This window comes from Haliotis rubra, unplaced genomic scaffold (assembly GCF_003918875.1).
Source record: "Haliotis rubra isolate DU_JTF1 unplaced genomic scaffold, ASM391887v1 Scf45, whole genome shotgun sequence".
Taxonomy (NCBI): domain Eukaryota; kingdom Metazoa; phylum Mollusca; class Gastropoda; order Lepetellida; family Haliotidae; genus Haliotis; species Haliotis rubra.
Window position 1 is genome coordinate 539517 of NW_025767135.1, and position 20269 is coordinate 559785.

The window sequence follows — 20269 nt, forward strand, 5'->3', positions numbered from 1 at the left end:
ATAACAGTATCCTGGTATACTGGTATACTGGTATCCGCATGTTCACTCACTCGTTGATAATGGGCGTTGATAAGTACGTCGACATGGCTTTGAGTTTGATTAAACAACAACTTGCGAAAACAAGAAAAACACCATCAACATGTCAACCTTGCCAGTCAGTGTTGTCCACAGTGGTAGATGCAGTCGTGTTATTTTTCTTTACTTAAGTTTCTAACATTTTTGTTTTGTTCTCACCAATTTATTCAAAACAAATTCATTTCAATATTAAACTGGCCAAGTGTTTACACAAAGAATATATTATACATACACAGTTATATCTTACGTAAACGGATCCCTTTTCATCCGAGAGTTAAGAATGTTGGACGAACGTAGAGTAAATGGACCTTTGTAGGATGGTATAGATAGGCTTCTAAAACTCTTAAGTAGTGGAGATTTGGGTAATATGGAGGACAGCAGTGAACATGTTTGTCGTCATTATTAGGCATAACGTTCACAAGGAAAATCCTTATAGAACGAAAAGGATGTATTCTTATCAGTGTTTACATCGATGAGTCGGGTAGGCTGACAAATGTGACGATAAATATAGTGTTTATCCCCAAACTAGAATAAAATTTATCAATTTTTAATAAATATTGAATCATTTATTCTTCGGGGAGTAATAATTTAGTAATAAATGGCTTATGTTACAGCGCATGTTACTATATATAGGGGTTTCCCAATTGGTACAGTATACATTGCTGTAGCAGGTGGTGTGGGTGACAGACTTATACATTGTTATCGTTCGAGAGTTAAAATACCCCCTGCACAAACACCCAATGCATATTTCATACATACATCCCCTAATTCAATCCTTTATCACCTATTACTTAACCCATGGTCTTATTAGCGGTTTGCCATGTCAATTGCCTAATGAGTCCTTCGTGGACTCTAAGTCTCGCCAGATGTCAATCATTAGTGACAGAGCCACACAAAGGACTCGCCGTTCTCGAGGTAGAGTGAAATCGATGTGAGCCCAAGTATAATTTGAGCCGAGCCTCTGTAGTTCACGGGGTACGCGATGGAGTCGTCCAACTAGCATGTCGTTGATGGATATAAGGGTATTCTTTTGTTGACAAATAATTTCAAAACCCCATTTGTATTGAGTCAGTGAGTTCAAAACAGTCGATACGTTTGTCGGCTTCCGGGTCTTGCAAGTTTAAACAATTAAACATTTATGTGATAAAACAATGAGGAGGAGTTGAGGTATTTGTTGTATTTATTATTCAGTCGATAAGTCTTTGAAATTATTTTTATCAACCTGATTCAATACTCTGTAGACTGTACATCGTCTTCCATGGGAAAATAAATTAATCGTTTCTAGTTAGGACCGTAATACCATTAATTGGCAGCCTATCTGACTAAACATACTCACTACAAGCTAGTGTTGAATATTTCTACCTCACCATATAGAGGAATTCGTTGAATATTGATTTAAATGTACTCTCTATGGCCATATAAAATATTTTATAGTTACGGTAATACTTAAATACAATATAAAACCGATCCTTAGCATTGAATATGTGTGCGTACATATACAAATCTAAGGTGAATTGATTAGAATTGTATTAGAATTGTATTAGACTGTAACGTGGGTATGTAGGTTATTGCTGAAATACAAGGACATATAAGCCATCGGGATCACATAATGGACATTTGAGATGTATGGAAATGTAAGGCACACATATTAAAGTGGCGATTGGTTATGTGTGTACATGTTACATTAATGTGGAGAGCTGTATGAACTCAGATGTTATACATGAAGATGGAAATGGAAGATGTAAGGGTATATAAACTATATTCATGTGTTTATAAAATTATAACATTACTATGAGAAGTGGAGGTGCACGACGCGAACTTCTCACAATGGGGATTATATAATGTATTTACATATGAGACGTATGCAGATATGAAGTGTGTACAAGTACTATGTAGAGTAAAATAATAATAGTCTGTTTATCATGCACATTTCTCCACGCATAAGGCATCCTCGAAGCGCCCAACAACCTGATTATTATTACCCCAGATAATCCAGGCTGCCTGTGAGGCGCTAGGAGGTTAATGGTTACATGACTTATCCCACCGGGTACCCATTTTCTGCTGAATGAACACAGGCAATTTTGAACAAACTCACTTGATTAAATTGAGATCTCATATCTCATGTGGTCATAATGACTATATTTACTATGTTCAAATATACAGTGTGTGTAGTAATGCAGAAATACTAGATCTAGGAACATGCAGACCCTGAAATCATGAAGCTATAGACGTTTTAGATGTGTTAAAAAGTGTACAGGCTTACATAGTATACAGGTACGCTATGAATAGTTGTACAGTAAATATGAGATAAATGAATGAATGAAAGATTTGATAACACGTAAAAGCCGAAACTAGGCTGGAATAATAAGTGTAGCGCGAAATAAAGGATGACATTTTAAATTGCGCACAAAACGAAATATGGGATTATTCAGGCAAAAGAGGTACCTTCTTTGAGAGGCATTTTAGAAGTTGTGAAGATGAAGGAAACCAAGTTCTGTGGATAGTCAACTTCTTTATTGCAATGAGTGCGACGTTTCGGTGTAGGTACTAACACCGTTATCAAGCAAGTGATCAGTTGACTATCCATAGAACTTGGTTTTCCTTCAAAAGAGGTACCGATGGAAAACACAGTGACCAGGATGCTCGAATACTCTTCTCTTTTAGAGTAGAAATACTGTGCCTTTGGATAGGTGTCGATTTCACAATTATACCCTGAAGCCAAATATTTCTATTATATTTTCATAATGATCAAATGTGTGATGTGATGATTATGTGACTCGTGTTATGGTCTTGAATATTTCGTAAATTAATCTATACCTGGCTTTTAGAGAATTAATTTGCTTCGAAATATGAAATATTATTGTGTAATCCACATGTGTGATGTAGATTTCAAATTTTCGTTTTACTATTGTCATTACCTCTTTCATCATTAGCTGCTTAATGTGCACCTGGGCACAAGCTGAGACAAAGATGAAGTAATACCTGGATGTAATCACAACAGGTGTGACTGGCTCACAAGCGTCACAGTTACTAATTGTACATATGTGCCAGACCTGTGATTAGCTCATCGATTATCGGGTGCCCTAGATTGTGCCCCCTACCCTGTGTACAACGCTTGTTATTGCCACTAATTATACGTGTCACAATCACATGTATAACATTACGTATGAACACATGTGGCACCCGAATCCTGTTAATGATGGTAAATACTGACAAACAGTAAGTCTGTTAAGCCCGAATATGCACAAAATGAACCAGCCTTGTCACTCAGCTAGGGACGGTTAGGAAATTAGCAATGTTTTGCAAAATAATGATATCTCATTTTAGGCAACGCCCCCACAAAAGATAAACAATGACTTGCAGTTTAGTTCACTTCAGGTAGGGTATTATTTTGCTATCGATTCTGTGTGTATCGTTTAACATTGACGTACATAACCTTTGTCATCCCCAACGTACGTTTCGTATTGACAAACATATTAAATGTTTCCACTTATGGAGGATATTAATATTATACCCGCTGAAAAATGTGTTTATCATATGAAAATGGCACATAATAACCCTTACACTCCCGTGTGTATCTTATAATGTTGTCGCACATTATACCCTACAATTCTGTGTTTATCCTTTGATAATGACATATACAACCTTTCCAGTCCTGTGTGTATCTTTTAATCTCGCCCACATTTCATATCAAAATCATTTGTGCCGGTTTATACAGTCAAAAGCCGTTATTAGTATTATTATGTATAATTCAGTACCATGTCAGACATTCTATAACCCTAGCTCTTCTCTCTCTCTCTCTCTCTCTCTCTCTCTCTCTCTCTCTCTCTCTCTCTCTCTCTCTCTCTCTCTCTCTCTCTCTCACACACACTATTATTGACACACACTACTATTATCATGGAACCCTCTGGACATCTTAGAACCTTATAACACAACAAGAGCTCTATATTGACGGACCACGATGGAATACGAGCATGCTTCATGCCAATACTTATGTTAATAATTATGTACACATATTGCATCCTACTTTCTAGTGTATACGTAAGTGACGTCACACTCTTGCGTCGAACACCGTATTCGTCATAACCGAGATCATACCTGCCATAAGAACTGTCAATAATGTTAAACACGAACATCGACCCGCTCTCAGTAAGTAGTTTGTTGAGTAACGGTGAGTGAGTGAGTTTTGGCTTAACGCCGCTTTTAGCAATATTCCAGCAACATCACGGCGTGGGGACATCAGAAATGGACCCATGTGGGGAATAGAACCCGGGTCTTCAGGCGACGATCAAACGCTATAACCACTAGGCTACCCCACCGCCCCTGTTGAGTTTCAGACCACAAATTCGTTGGTAGTGTAATGAAAATGGAAATTTTGTTTTGTGGAATATGCCCAAACGCGTTAATTATGAAAACGAAGAGATTGTTTAATCGTGACCCAGTCAGCAAAAACTTTTTGTACACAGCTTGGGTTTAGGTCAAAGGCCCCTCGGGTCAAAAACCCCTTGGTACAAAAGCCCCTCGACCAAAAGCCCCCCAGGACAAAAGCCCCTCGAAAAATGACCAAAAGCCCCTCACTTTATGTATTAATGGGAAAATAAGATTAAAGACAAGAAATGATTCATAACATGATACATTTTATTGCTTCATAAAATAATGACCCTAATTACTATATACATTAATATGTAATTAGCAAATAATTTTAGTGAATAAGAAATGTATATCATCAAACAAATGAAAACAAATATATGAAAACAGAAATATATATTCACCTCGCTCATTCGTGAGCAAATTAGCTCGATTTCCTTTACACTGGTATGATAAAATACTTAAAATACTTTATAAAATATATAAGAGCAATGAGAAAAGTTCATTACGCTTTATTAAACACAGTACAGTATAAAATATATGAGAGCCATGAGAAATGTTTATTCTTTTATGAAATACATGAATCGAGGGGGCTTTTGACAGGGGTGCTCAAATTAGCGAGGGGCTTTTGTCCAGAGGGGCTTTTTGGTCGAGGGGCTTTTGTACCGAGGGGCTTTTGGCCGGTCCCCAAAGAGACTGCGCTACCCCACCCCGCACCGTTAACACTACCCCAACCCCTACAGAAAACTCTTATACACGATTACCTGCCAGGTTACAATGTGTGAAGCCAGTTTCTCGTAACTTGTTCCGAGAGGCATTTAGAAGTTGGACCAGTAAGGAAGGATAACAATATATGGATGAACAACTTCTTTATTGCAGTGAGAGCGACGTTTCGGTGTAGGTTCTAACACTGTTATCAAGCTAGTGATGAACAGCATGAGGATAGAGAAACATAAGGTTGAGGAGATGTTTGTTTAGTACAAAGGGAATTAGGGAACAGTAACAATAACACAACACATAGTCTTTGTAGACAGAGGCGTTAACAAGTGAAGCCTGCACGTATAAACAAAGGGATAGTGAAGCCTGTAGTATACAGGGGGATTATCAGTGATGAGGATCTTTGATAACTTGGTAATATGTAGGAGGTATGTAATAACCTTGGTCACGGTTGATTGATGGTAGGAGTGTTTTGATGTAGGTAGCTTCTTCGAGTTTCCATTTCCCGTGTTGGAATATTGCTGAAGCCATTAACACTCGCCCATCTTGTTCGTTTCATTTGTTGGAATGAAACATAAGGTAAACTTTGCTCACCCAGTTTATCTTAGTGGAAGAGAACATTGGTTGTCGGGTGTTTTTTGTGTGGATAACAGTGTGATGTATGTTTTAAGGTAGGTTTTACATTACATTGATTATTTAAAGGTAGGACTTACATTACAGTATTAATGTCGGGTAGATACTACAGTACATATTAATGTAAGGGTAGGGTTTACGTGACAGTATTAATGTAAGGGTTGGGTTTAAATGACAGTATTAATGTAAGGGTAGGGTTTACATGACAGTATTAATGTAAGGGTAGTGTTTACATGACAGTATTAATGTATGGTTTACATGACAGTATTAATGTAAGGGTAGGGTTTACATGACAGTATTAATGTAAGGGTAGGGTTTACATGACAGTATTAATGTAAGGGTAGGGTTTACATGACAGTATTAATGTAAGGGTAGGGTTTACATGACAGTATTAATGTAAGGGTAGGGTTTACATGACAGTATTAATGTACAGTATTAATGTAAGGGTAGGGTTTACATGACAGTATTAATGTAAGGGTAGTGTTTACATGACAGTATTAATGTAAGGGTAGTGGTTTACATGACAGTATTAATGTAAGGGTAGTGTTTACATGACAGTATTTAATGTAAGGGTATGGTTTACATGACAGTATTAATGTAAGGGGTAGTGTTTACATGACAGTATTAATGTAAGGGTAGTGTTTACATGACAGTATTAATGTAAGGGTAGTGTTTACATGACAGTATTAATGTAAGGGTAGGGTTTACATGACAGTATTAATGTAAGGGTAGGGTTTACATGACAGTATTAATGTAAGGGTAGGGTTTACATGACAGTATTAATGTAAGGGTAGGGTTTACATGACAGTATTAATGTAAGGGTAGGGTTTACATGACAGTATTAATGTAAGGGTAGGGTTTATTAATGTAAGGGGTAGTGTTTACATGACAGTATTAATGTAAGACAGTAGTGTTTACATGACAGCATTAATGTAAGGGCAGTATTTACATGACAGTATTAATGTAAGGGTAGTGTTTACATGACAGTATTAATGTAAGGGTAGTGTTTACATGACAGTATTAATGTAAGGGTAGTGTTTACATGACAGTATTAATGTAAGGGTAGTGTTTACATGACAGTATTAATGTAAGGGTAGTGTTTACATGACAGTATTAATGTAAGGGTAGTGTTTACATGACAGTATTAATGTAAGGGTTGGGTTTACATGACAGTATTAATGTAAGGGTTAGGGTTTACATGACAGTATTAATGTAAGGGTAGGGTTTACATGACAGTATTAATGTAAGGGTAGGGTTTACATGACAGTATTAATGTAAGGGTAGTGTTTACATGGCAGGTAAGGGTAGGGTTTACATGACAGTATTAATGTAAGGGTAGGGTTTACATGACAGTATTAATGTTTACATGACAGTATTAATGTAAGGGTAGTGTTTACATGACAGTATTAATGTAAGGGTAGGGTTTACATGACAGTATTAATGTAAGGGTAGTGTTTACATGGCAGTATTAATGTAAGGGTAGTGTTTACATGACAGTATTAATGTAAAGGTAGGGTTTACATGGCAGTATTAATGTAAGGGTTGGGTTTACATGACAGTATTAATGTAAGGGTAGTGTTTACATGACAGTATTAATGTAAGGGTTGGGTTTACATAACAGTATTAATGTAAGGGTTGGGTTTACATGACAGTATTAATGTAAGGGTAGGGTTTACATGACAGTATTAATGAAAATAAAGGTTTATATCTAACATCATTTCAAGGGTAGTTCTTAATATTACTGACAAGGTTGGGTTTACATTACAGTACTAAAATATGGGTAAGGCCTGTGTTAAAATATTGATATAAAGTTTGGGTTTGCATAACAGTATTAGTTTGAATGTTGGATTTGCATTACAGTAATATAAGGGTAGGGTTTTCATGACACTATTAATGTAAGGGTAGGATTTTCTTGATAGTATTAATGTAAAGCCTGGCTCTACATTACAGTATTATAGCAGTAGATAGGGTGTACATTACACTATTAATGGAACGGTAGATCTTGCATTACAGTATGAATGTCAGGGCAGTTATTGCATTATAGTATTTCAATGTAAGGGTAGATATTACATGATTATATTATTTTCATATAAGGGTAGATATTAAATTTAAACAATATTTTTTTTCCATTCATGTTTACATTTTTCATAATACACGACATAACAAAATGGAAATAGGATTAGCAAACAGGCCATAAGGCCAATGTCAATGCTTCTCCGCATATAGTTCGTTATATCTTGACATAATTCTATGGAGCAGACATTAGGACATTAACGAATGAATCAAAACAAAATAAAAATAAAGAAAAGAGAATAAAGAACACGATACCAAGTGCATTTTATGTTTATAGGTTGTTACTTGAATTCCGTAAAGCGGTTATTTTCAGTTATGTAATTCTGAACCGATTTTATAAGGTTTTCATTGTCTAAAGGAGATGAATCGTCATTGCCGTGAAGTATAGTATATACGCTGAGGTGGTTAAGGACAAAGTATTTGTCAAGTCTAAACTGGGCATAGCGGGGACATGACAGAAAGAAGTGGATAGCATCTTCTCTGTTATGGCCACATGAACAAGTGGGATAATCAATCAGGAATCTGTCAAATAAGTGTGCTTTTAAAATCACTGTAACCTAGCTTAATTCTGGATAGGATCTCTTGGTATTATCGCCGGCCATAACTAGCAATGTATGTAAAATTTGAAGACATCTGAATGTCTGTGGAAATCAATTGTTTAAACCTAGATAGGCAATCTACATTTCTAATATTGATATCAAGTGCATTCCATGCTTGAACAACAGAAGGCAGGAAAGATCGGTTATATTGGGATAAGCGCCCTGCATTTGTCTGAAAGTCGTTGGAGTTACGAAGGTTGTATCCTGTTATGCTGGAGATACTAGGTGGGTCCCATAAAGATAGGTATTTAGGAGTCAGCCCATTGACCATTTTGTAATATATACATAATATATGGTAATGTCGTCTGTCAGACAGTGAGCAATAACCCGTTTCCCTGTAAAGCTTTTCGTGACTGGTTCCTCGTACTGCTCCACATATTGTTAGATATTAAATGACTATATTATTTTCATGTAAGGGTAGATATTACATTATTATATTTTCATGTAAGGGTATATATTACATTATAGTGTTTTCTTGTAAGGGTAGATATTACATTATAGTATTTTTATGCAAGGGTAGATATTACATTATAGGATTTTCATGTAAGGGTAGATATTACATTATAGTATTTTCATGTAAGGGTAGAGATTACATTATTGTATTTTCATGTAAGAGTATTATAGTGTTTTCATGTAACTGTATATATTGCATTATAGTATTTTCATGCAAGGGTAGAGATTACATTATAGTATTTTCATGTAAGGGTAGATATTACATTATAGTGTTTCCATGTAAGGATGGACATTACATTATAGTATTTTCATGTAAGAGTATATATGACATTATAGTATTTTCATGTAAGGGTAGATATTACATCATAGTATTTTCATGTAAGGTAGATATTACATGATTGTATTTTCATGTAAATGTAGCTATTACCTTATAGTATTTTCATGTAAGGGTAGATATTACATGATTATATTTTTTTCATGTGAGGGTAGATATTACATTATAGTATTTTCATGTAAGGGTAGATATTACAATATAGTATTTTCATGTAAGGGTAGAGATTACATTATTATATTTTCATGTAAGGGTAGATATTACATGATCGTATTTTCATGTAAGGGTAGAGATTACATTATTGTATTTTCATGTAAGAGTATATATTGCATTATAGTATTTTCATGTAAGGGTAGATATTACCTTATAGTATTTTCATGTAAGGGTAGATATTACATTATTGTATTTTCATGTAAGGGTAAATATTACAATATTGTATTTTCATGTACGAGTAGATATTACATTATTGTATTTTAATGTAAGGGTAGATATTACATTATAGTATTTTCATGTAAGGGTAGATATTACATTATGATATTTTCATGTAAGGGTAGAGATTACATTATGCTATTTTCATGTAAGGGTTGGTTTTACTTTACAGTCCAAGACATGTCCCATCATGTAGAAAGTCCTACATCATCACTCCTCTATGTTCACCTACCATGGTGACAGTACCTGCAGCTGAAGGGTCTCTGTCAGGAGGAGTCCGCGTGGTATTTCTTAATGATGAGTGAGTGAGTTTAGTTTTACGCTGCAATATTCAAGCTATATGGCGGCGGTCTGTAAATAATCGAGTCTGGACCAGACAATCCAGTGATCAACAGCATGAGCATCGATCTACGCAATTGGGATTCGATGACGTGTGAACCAAGTCAGCGAGCCTGACCACCCGATCCCGTTAGTCGCCTCTTACGACAAGCATGGGTTACTGAAGATCAATTCTAACGGGTCGGTATTTCTTAAAACCAGATACCAGTGACTCAGTGTTAGAATCGTAATCTTTTGAGAAATAGCAACACTAACAACATAGTCCATGGTTGTTTAACGAAAAGCTCAATCATTTCCATGAAGAAAATTATACACGTACTGACAAGTTTAGGCTAGTTCCACTCCCTGTGTAATATTGATTGCATTTCTGGATCGATTTCAAAGAAGCGAATCGCGGAGTCATGGGTTGTTTTTGTGTACTTTTAGTTTGTTGAGACGCCAGGTCATCGGTTACACGATACAGCGTGAAAATAATAGACTAACTTGATGCGCTGGAAATATGAGCAGTTTATCCAGGGTTGAATCAATACTTGAAACACGCAATGACGAGGGTCACAGGTTACGCAGACGGAGACAATCTGACCCAGAACCTGGGCCACACACAGGGGATTCAATGCTGTCACAGTGTACATGTATATGAGCTTACTAAAGACTAGTCTGTCTCACGGTCCCTGAACCGCATTATTTCCCCCTCCGCCTAGCCCTTTCTGCAGTGCTGAAGCCCTAGATGAAGCAAGTCTAGATTTCCTCAGGTTCAGGAACCTGAATCCCCCATCTCAATGGATATCCTTTTCAATTTAAATGGGATTATTTGTTTCTATCAAAATTATATATATTCATATAGAGTCAGTCTAACTAACGACCCCCCCGGTGCACCCCATGCAACAAGGACTGGACCTCCAAGTATGTCTCACAGTCCCTGAACCCACTATTTCCCATACTACTTAGCCCTCTCTGTATTGCTAAAGTCATAAATGAAGCAAGTCTAGATTTCCTCATTTCAGGTCTTTCTGGGGCTCCTTTTCAATTTAAATGGCGGGTTTGTTTGTTACTATAAAAATTATATATATTCAGAGACTAAGCGTAAGTCTATGGACCTCCTAGTGCACAGCTGTGGCCCTCTTCACTAAAACTTAGTCTCTGAAAATATATATTTATTAACAAAGACTTTATTGACTCTGTATTTAAGAAGCAGCTACATTTAAATTGAAAAATAATTCTGTGGAAAAACGAGAGCTTCATGTCTAGCGACATTACATTTGGGCGCTAGGCAGAAGGGAAAAGAAAAGGGATTGTGAGACGAGCCATCTTCTTGATCATATGCTTTGTGGAATGACGGTTTGTAATATGATTCCAGGCAGGCAGGAGACATGTTGCCTGTTGCATGCTATATAATATTACCGCATTGAAGGTCTCAGTGACCTGTATGTAATAGTGAGATTAACTGAATTCACTGAACGGCAGTAGGACTCCTGATACACGAGGTAGACAAATGCTTAGTCTCTGAAATATTTACTTTTGATAGAAACTAACGAAAAGCGGTGCATGAGGGTGATTGAGAACCCGAGGAAATCTAGACTTCATTTTAAATTTATAGCAATTATAGCAAGATCTTGGTGGATGGGAAGATAATATGGGTCTCTGTGAGACAGACTGGTACTAAGGGGCGACGTACGCTTTCATTTAGGATACAGGATGTATGTGTATGTTAGGTGACATTTTTTATTGATTCCAAATAGAAAAGATATCTCTCTGTTGTTGAATAGATGATAGATAAAAGTGCTCAGTCATAACCCCTACCCTCCCTCAGGCATAACCCCTACCCTCCCTCAGCCATAACCCCCACCCAACCTCAGGCATAACCCCGACCCCACCTAAGACATATCGCTACCTCACCTCGGAAACAACCCCTACCTCACCTCAGACACAACCCTCTCTCCACCTCAGACACAACCCTCTCCCCACCTCAGACATAACCCTACCCCATCTCAGGCATAACCCCTACCTTACCTCAAACATAACCCCCTTCCCACCCCAGACATAACTCATACCTCACCTCAAACATAACCCCCTCCCCACTTCAAACATAACCCCTACCTCACCTCTGACACAACTCATACATCACCTCAGCCATAACCCCTACCCCACCTCAAACATAACCCCTACCTTACCTCAAACATAACCCCTTTCCCACCTCAGACATAACCCTCTCCCCACCTCAGACATAACCCCTACCTCACCTCAAACATAGCCCCCTCCCCACCTCAGACATATCCCCTACCTCACCTCAGACATAACCCCTACCCCACCTCTGACATATCGCTACCTCACCTCAGACATAACCCCTACCTCACCTCAGACATATCACCTACCTCACCTCAGACATATCGCTACCTCACCTCAGACATATCGCTACCTCACCTCAGACATAACCCGTACCCCACCTCAGACACAACCCCGACCCCACCTCAGACACAACCCCTACCCCACCTCAGACACAACCCCTACCTCACCCCAGACATATCCCCAACCCCACCTCTGACATAACCCCTACTCCCACCTCTGACATATCAAGCTACCACTCATCTCAGACATAACCCCTACCTCACCTCAGACACAACCCCTACTCTCACCTCAGACATAACCCCTACCTCACCTCAGACACAACTCCCTACCTCACCTCAGACACAACCCCTACTCACCTCAGACACAACCCTACTCTCACCTCAGGCACATCCCTACCTCACCTAAGACATAACCCCTACCCCCCCTCTGACATATCAAGCTACCTCACCCTCAGACATAACCCTACCTCACCTCAGACATATCCCCCTACCTCACCTCAGACATAACCTGTACCCCACCTCAGACATAACCCCTACCCCACCTCAGACACAACCCCTGACCCCACCTCTCAGACATATCGCTACTTCACCTCAGACACAACCCCTACCCCACCTCAGACACAACCCCTACCTCACCTCAGACATATCCCCTACCCCACCTCTGACATAACCCCTACCCCACCTCTGACATATCTCTACCTCATCTCAGTCATAACCCCTACCTCACCTCAGACACAACCCCTACCTCACCTCAGACATATATCCCTACCTCACCTCACAGACACAACCCTATGTCACCTCAGACACAACCCTCCTCCCCACCTCAGACATAACCCTCTCCCCCACCTCAGACATAACCCCCTACCTCACCTCCAGACATAACCCCTACCTCACCTCAGACATAACCCTACCTCACCTCAGACACAACCCTCTCCCCACCTCAGACACAACCCTCTCCCCACCTCAGACATAACCCTCTCCCCACCTCAGACATAACCCCTACCTCACCTCAGACACAACCCTCTCCCCAACTCAGACACAACCCTCTCCCCACCTCAGACATAACCCCTACCTCACCTCAGACATAACCCCTACCTCACCTCAGACATAACCCTACCTCACCTCAGACACAACCCTCTCCCCACCTCAGACATAACCCCTACCTCACCTCAGACATAACCCTACCTCACCTCAGACATAACCCTCTCCCCACCTCAGACATAACCCTCTCCCCACCTCAGACATTCTCCCGTTTCAGACACAACCCTCTCCCCACCTCAGACAGAACCCTACTCTCTCCTCGGACACAACCCCTACCTCACCTCAGACACAACCCTCTCCCCACCTCAGACACAACCCTCTCCCCGACTCAGACATAACCCTACCCCATCTCAAACATAACCCCTACCTTACCTCAAACATAACCCCCTTCCCACCTCAGACATAACTCATACCTCACCTCAAACATAACCCCCTCCCCACCTCAAACATAACCCCTACCTCACCTCTGACACAACTCATACATCACCTCAGCCATAACCCCTACCCCACCTCAAACATAACCCCTACCTTACCTCAAACATAACCCCTTTCCCATCTCAGACATAACCCTCTCCCCACATCAGACATAACCCCTACCTCACCTCAGACACAACTCCTATCTCAGCCATAACCCCTACCCCACCTCAGACATAATCCCTACCCCACCTCAAACACAACTCCTACCCCACCTCAAACACAACTCCTACCCCAGCTCAGACACAACTCCTACCCAACCTCAGACATAACTTCTACCCCAGCTCAAACATAACCCCCTTCCCACCTCAGACATAACCCTCTCCTCACCTCAGACACAACCCCTACCTCAGACATAACCCCTACCCAAGCTCAAACATAACCCCTGCCCCGCCTCAGATACAACCCGTACCTCACCTCAGACATAACCCCTACCCCGGCTCAGACATGACCCCGCCTCAGACATAACCCCCACCACAGCTCAGACATAACCCCTAAACCACCTCAGACATAACCCCTACATCAGACACATCCCTACCCCACCTCAAACATAACCCCCTCCCGCCTCAGACACAACGCTACCCCACCTCAGACACAAGCCCTAACTCAGCTCAGACATAACCCCTACCCCACCTCAGACACATCCCTACCCCACCTCAAACATAACCCCTTCCCCGCCTCAGACACAACGCTACCCTACCCTACCTCATACAACCTCTACATCAGCTCAGACATACTCCCGACATCACCTCAGACACAACGCTACCCCACCTCAGACAGAACCCCTACCTCACCTCAGACATAACACCCTCCCCACCTCAAACACAACCTTACCCCACCTCAGACCTAACCCTTACCCAACCTCAGACATAACCATCTCTTGGACTCGGATGCAGATACAAGATCGATAAGACGTGTGGACAGCCATTTCCGCCGGGCAGTTCAATATATAATTTAAGCAATCATAAGTTTCTGTTTTCACAACACTTTCCGATCTTTTCCGTGCGACTACACAATGAAATATGTCACAATCAGCAAATCAATGTTTTAGCCACATATAAAGCATAAACAATTCAAACGTTTAGAGTTTTATTACAAATGGCAAGGAATGAAAACCACCAATTATGGTAATTCTGCACGCTATGCCTTTTACAAAAGCTGGTTTAAGATGATTAAAAATTATTTTCTATGTTTAAATCACAGATCACCAAACACGTCTAGTCTAGGTTTGTAGTCCATTATTGAAATACCACCGGCCCGACATCTGTAAATGTAGACTGGGCACCGTATGGACCTAATGATGAGGATTGTATTTACATTTCTCGATCAAAATATTTGCTCCGTATTCCAACACAATGAGAGTCGTTCCTTCCGTCAACAAGACGTCAGTACAGCACATATGGTTAAGCACACTTCTGATTGGATGAAAGTGAAAAACACTGACCACTCAGACTTTGACAAAGTGCGTCAGACAAAGCATCAAATTGAATCCTGCGTGTTTTCCCAACATCACGCAAATCGCATGCAATGAAAACAGAGGCATCGATATAGTTTTGGCTGCCTTTACGTTTTTGTAAGTGTTCGGAGTGAGAAGCTTATTGAATTGAATTAAGTCAGGCTGCTTGGGGAGATTCTGCTACATCAAAGAACATATTGAGAAAAAGCTCGTCTTTTTTAATTCATGACTTTAGAAATGCTCCTTGTCAAGCTTTCTCAGTTTTATTGTTAAGGTGCTCTCTCCTTGTTTTGAAGGACCCATCAATCTTTGTTTCACGGCGAAACAGTTTCTGAGGTTCAATTAAGGTTTTTAAATTGTCCTTTGAACCAACAATTAAAAAATGACATCATTGATCGAACGTATTCGCCGCTAAGGTTCCATCGTGGAGGCAAAGACTGCTTTGCCATGTCGCGTATCTATAATGATAAGAGACAATATTTGGCATGTTTTCAGTATCATCGTATTTATCAACCCTCGTCACCATCCACCCAATCATTTTGTCGTCGTCCTCGACCTTCACCACGCTTTTCTCAGACGTTACCGCAATGAACGCTGTATCCATCCGTTCTCTTCTCCATCTTCTTAACTTCAGAGCACTAGTCATTATAACGTATGCACATGGAATAAAGAATCGCAACATCCCATATTTTCCACAGTATCAGTATGTTACCGCTTATCCAAACCCCAATCTCATTTACTATCTGGATAAACTAACCCTAAGGAATAATTAAATATCAAACCTAAACGGAAAAAGAGCGAAACTCTGTTTCTTCATATAAGCAAATACGACAAACAAATTGACTCATTTTGTATAACTGATAACTATGGCCGTATGACGTTAACAAATGTGCACATTTTCAAGATTCTGGCATTCAATCCTCAAGAAGGCACATGAGTGTATATAACCAGGGATACTCTACAACATAGTCTCCCTGATATAACCGAGCACAATGTTAATATCTGGTGTAACCCCCGCCAACTGCAATGCCATCTCAGGCCCTCCTCCTTATTGCCTGTATCAGACGTTGAATTTGACGTTGATGTATTGCCGTCTATGCTTGGTGGATGGATTGTTATGATACATCAAGGCTTCGTACAGTATGATCTATCTGGCGTATTGTGTGACCCATAATGTCCCAAACATGCTCTGTGGGTTGGAGATCTGGGCCTCGATTTTCGAAGCTCTCTTAGCGCTAAGATAGTCGTAAGGTAATGTTTACGTATGGCACTTACGACTATCTTAGCGCTAAGAGAGCTTCGAAAATCTAGGCCCAGGGCTCCTGGCGTGTTAAGGTAGAGGTGATACAGCCTCTTGACGTAAGGAATCACCAACGCCACGTTGACGATGTAGCTTAGCACTGTCGTCCATGAAGTGTTCAGGGGATGGTCATCGAAATGTGGTACAACAACTGGGATGTTAGTGATGTACCGTTGTCCATTTGGATTTTGTCTGATCGTCACAAAGTCATCTGAGGTTCCCCAAACCACCATGACCCCACGCCAAACGGCACTTGCTCTAAGGTATTCTGACTCCAAACGGCACTTGCTCTAAGGTATTCTGACGCCAAACGGCACTTGCTCTAAGGTATTCTGTTGTGTACATTGTGTATATGCAGTATTTCTACAGCGAGAAATATGAGTTCGGCCATCCGTCATAAAAAAAGTGGACCCTTGCCCATGACCTCGAATTCCAGTGACGTGGAGCTTGACAACAAGCTAAAGCCGTGCTGCTTGTCCTCTGGGGATAAGGGACCGTTCATAATGGCTAGGGTATTATGAATAACCTACCTTTATGTACAAAGTAAACACCCCCCCTCCCCTCCCCTGCATGTCATGTACAAAATCAATGCCCCCTTCCCCCTTATCATATTTTTTTAGCATAATTTTAAAGTACAAATTGCTGACCCCTCTAGTACATGTGTACAAAACTAATGATCCCCTTCCTACCCAGAACAAAATGGGTGACCCCCACCTTAAAATCGTCATCACCAGCCCAATAAATTATGAACGGTCCCAAAGAGGTAACACATTCAAAGTACAGTCCATTCTGGTAACCTCTCGGTATTGGTAGTTAACTTATATACCACTGCAGCATTGCATGACCTCTTCAATGTCATCGGCGTCGGTTTCAGTACACTTGATGGCATCGGGAACTCTTGGAAACCAGCTCCCTTCTGCGTTCAGATGCTTCATGTTTCCACTAACCGTTCATTTAAACATGAACTTTGCTTTCAATTGTTGCACAATGTTGCAAGATTTCTGCCACATTTTACATTTGTCACATTTGTAGGTGGCAGTTGTTGGCTTAATAGAGATACACGTATGGCAGGTAGAGCACAGTGAAGTCTTAATGACACTTTCAATTGGCCCTGATGAGGCTGGCACAAAGTCCTGCACAGACATGTTACAAATTACTCTGTAACCTCGTGGACTTTGGTTGAAGTCGTTGTGGTTATGTATCGTTCTCCTGAAAAGTCCTTCACTGCAACATGTTGGAATGTGAAGGACTTCCCTTCATTTACCACCTTTCTGAGGTCTTCCCATCGGACAAGAGGCACACGCCCTGTGGCGTCACATACAAGTACTTTCTCATCGCCTTCAGGTTGCCACACATAGTACGTTCTTTTCTGTCAGTGTACAGCCAATATAAAAGAGGGGTTTAAATACAATGCACCAACCACTGGCACAAACCAATAATCACATCACAAATGGTAGTTGCAATAAATGTAACATAAAATCTGAAATCTATCTCTGATAATGTATTTTAAAGATCATGAAACCAGCTTTGCTGGAAATATGTAATGTTATTAATTATCAGCAGCTGTTAATTCATCAAAACAGATGACATGGTTTTCAAAATGATTATACATGTATGTCTTCTGAATTTTTTCTCCGCAAATTTGAGATGATTTGCAACTGTCTATCAAATGTATGTATTTACTGAAATGAGGTAAGATTGTTAAGGTCTACAATATTTAATGACCAAAGTCATCTTTGCCAGCTGCTTGATGTAAATATACAAGGTATTTATTTAAAGCATGTAACTGCTTATGAATTATGTTCTATGAGATAAGGGGCGGTGGTGTAGCCTAATGGTTAAAGCGTTGGCTGGTCACGCCGAAGACCCGGGTTCGAATCCCAACATGGGCACATTGTGTCCCCCGCCGTGGTGTTGCTGGAATATTGCTAAAAGCGGTGTAAAACCAAACTCAGTCAGTCAGTCAGTCTATGAGATAATCCTACCTTCAACTGAATACAAACTTAAAAAACGCTTGAAATATTGTACAGGTTATTACTCAAGCAGTGGAGATGAACCTTACTTATATTTTATTGTGTAAACTATTGCATTGGAAAGTTAAACAATACATTGTTTTCAGTTTTCTGAATGGCAAAAAGCAGTTTGACCTGTGGTTGCAAATAGACTTCATTTAACTTTTTTACGAGATATTCGTGTGAACACAGCAACGTACTTTTTCATTAAAGATCACCATTTGACGTAGTCATCGTGGCTTTCGAATACCAATTTGAAGTATTAAAAATTCCGCCTGCTGGTTTGGATTGGGGAGATCTTATGGACATAGCCACAGTAGTTGTTTCTGTCTTCGCCCTCATCAACTTATCTTCTTGCCTTGCTTATCTGCCAGCATCTGATACTGTCCTCAAAAATCTGAAACAGAAACATAATTACAAGGTTAAATGTCACTTATTTTTAACATTATTTACCCTTCTCTGACGAATATTACCACTCTCTACTAAGAATGTTTTGCTTTTGTGATAATGATTTTTATTGAGAAGCATGCACAATATGAATGACCCCCCCCCAAATGTATGCACAAAGTAAGTGACCCCCTTTGCATATCATGTACAAAGTCAATAATATTCTTATTACAAAATGGCAGCTGACACCCCTTCCCCAGTACATGTGTATAAAATTGATGAACCCCCTACCTCCCAAGAACAAAATGAGTGACTCTCTTAAAATCATCATAAACAACCCCCGCCCGCTAGCCATGAATTATAAACGGTCCCTAACAAGAATGTAGGACAAAAAAACCTGTGGACAAAAAGCCCCTTAGGACAAAAACCCGTAGGACAAAAACCCCATAAGGACAAAACCCAAAATGAGGATCCTTCGAGTGATTGTTTTGATTGAATCAATAATAGAAATTATCAGTGACAGGGATTAACAGGCTGCATTAATTATAATTAACTTAATTCGTTTGTCATCATCATTAAGGGTGAAGCTTCATTATTGATGAGGATTAACTGACTTCAAGAGTATTAAAAGTTAAAATAACCAACTTAATATTTCGATATGTACACATTATTAAGTATTTCAACTCACTGTCATATTACAACTGGTATAAATATATGCTCCATAAACTAAGCAGGCAGTAGCATTAATTATATATATCTACCATATTGTATCATTACGATTGTTCCGTATTGAAGTTAAAACTGTTATATATCATAAACATGAATATCAGGCAAATTCATGCTCAAATTGTGATGTACCCAATTTATGCTAGTGCTCATTGGTGCTAAATAAAACATTTGAATGATAAACAATCTTCATTATTCATTTGGAGCTTCTTTTTGTTTGTCCTACATGGTGTTTTTTTTGTCCTAAGGGGTTTTTGTCCTAGGGGGCTTTTGTCCACAGGGGATTTTTTCCTCCTCTCCTAACAACGGACGTCTGATAGGTCGCATGTGCCTATACCCAGCCAATTACAGGCGATTTCGGACCGTTCTGTCGGACAAACGACGATACGTAAGCCATTCGATTTTAAATACCCCACGTGACATGAACGGTTGTAGTTTTGTGATTGTGAGAAACTTACCCCAAGGAACTGTCACCTGAACGCTGACGATCCTTAACGCCATCAGTTTGATG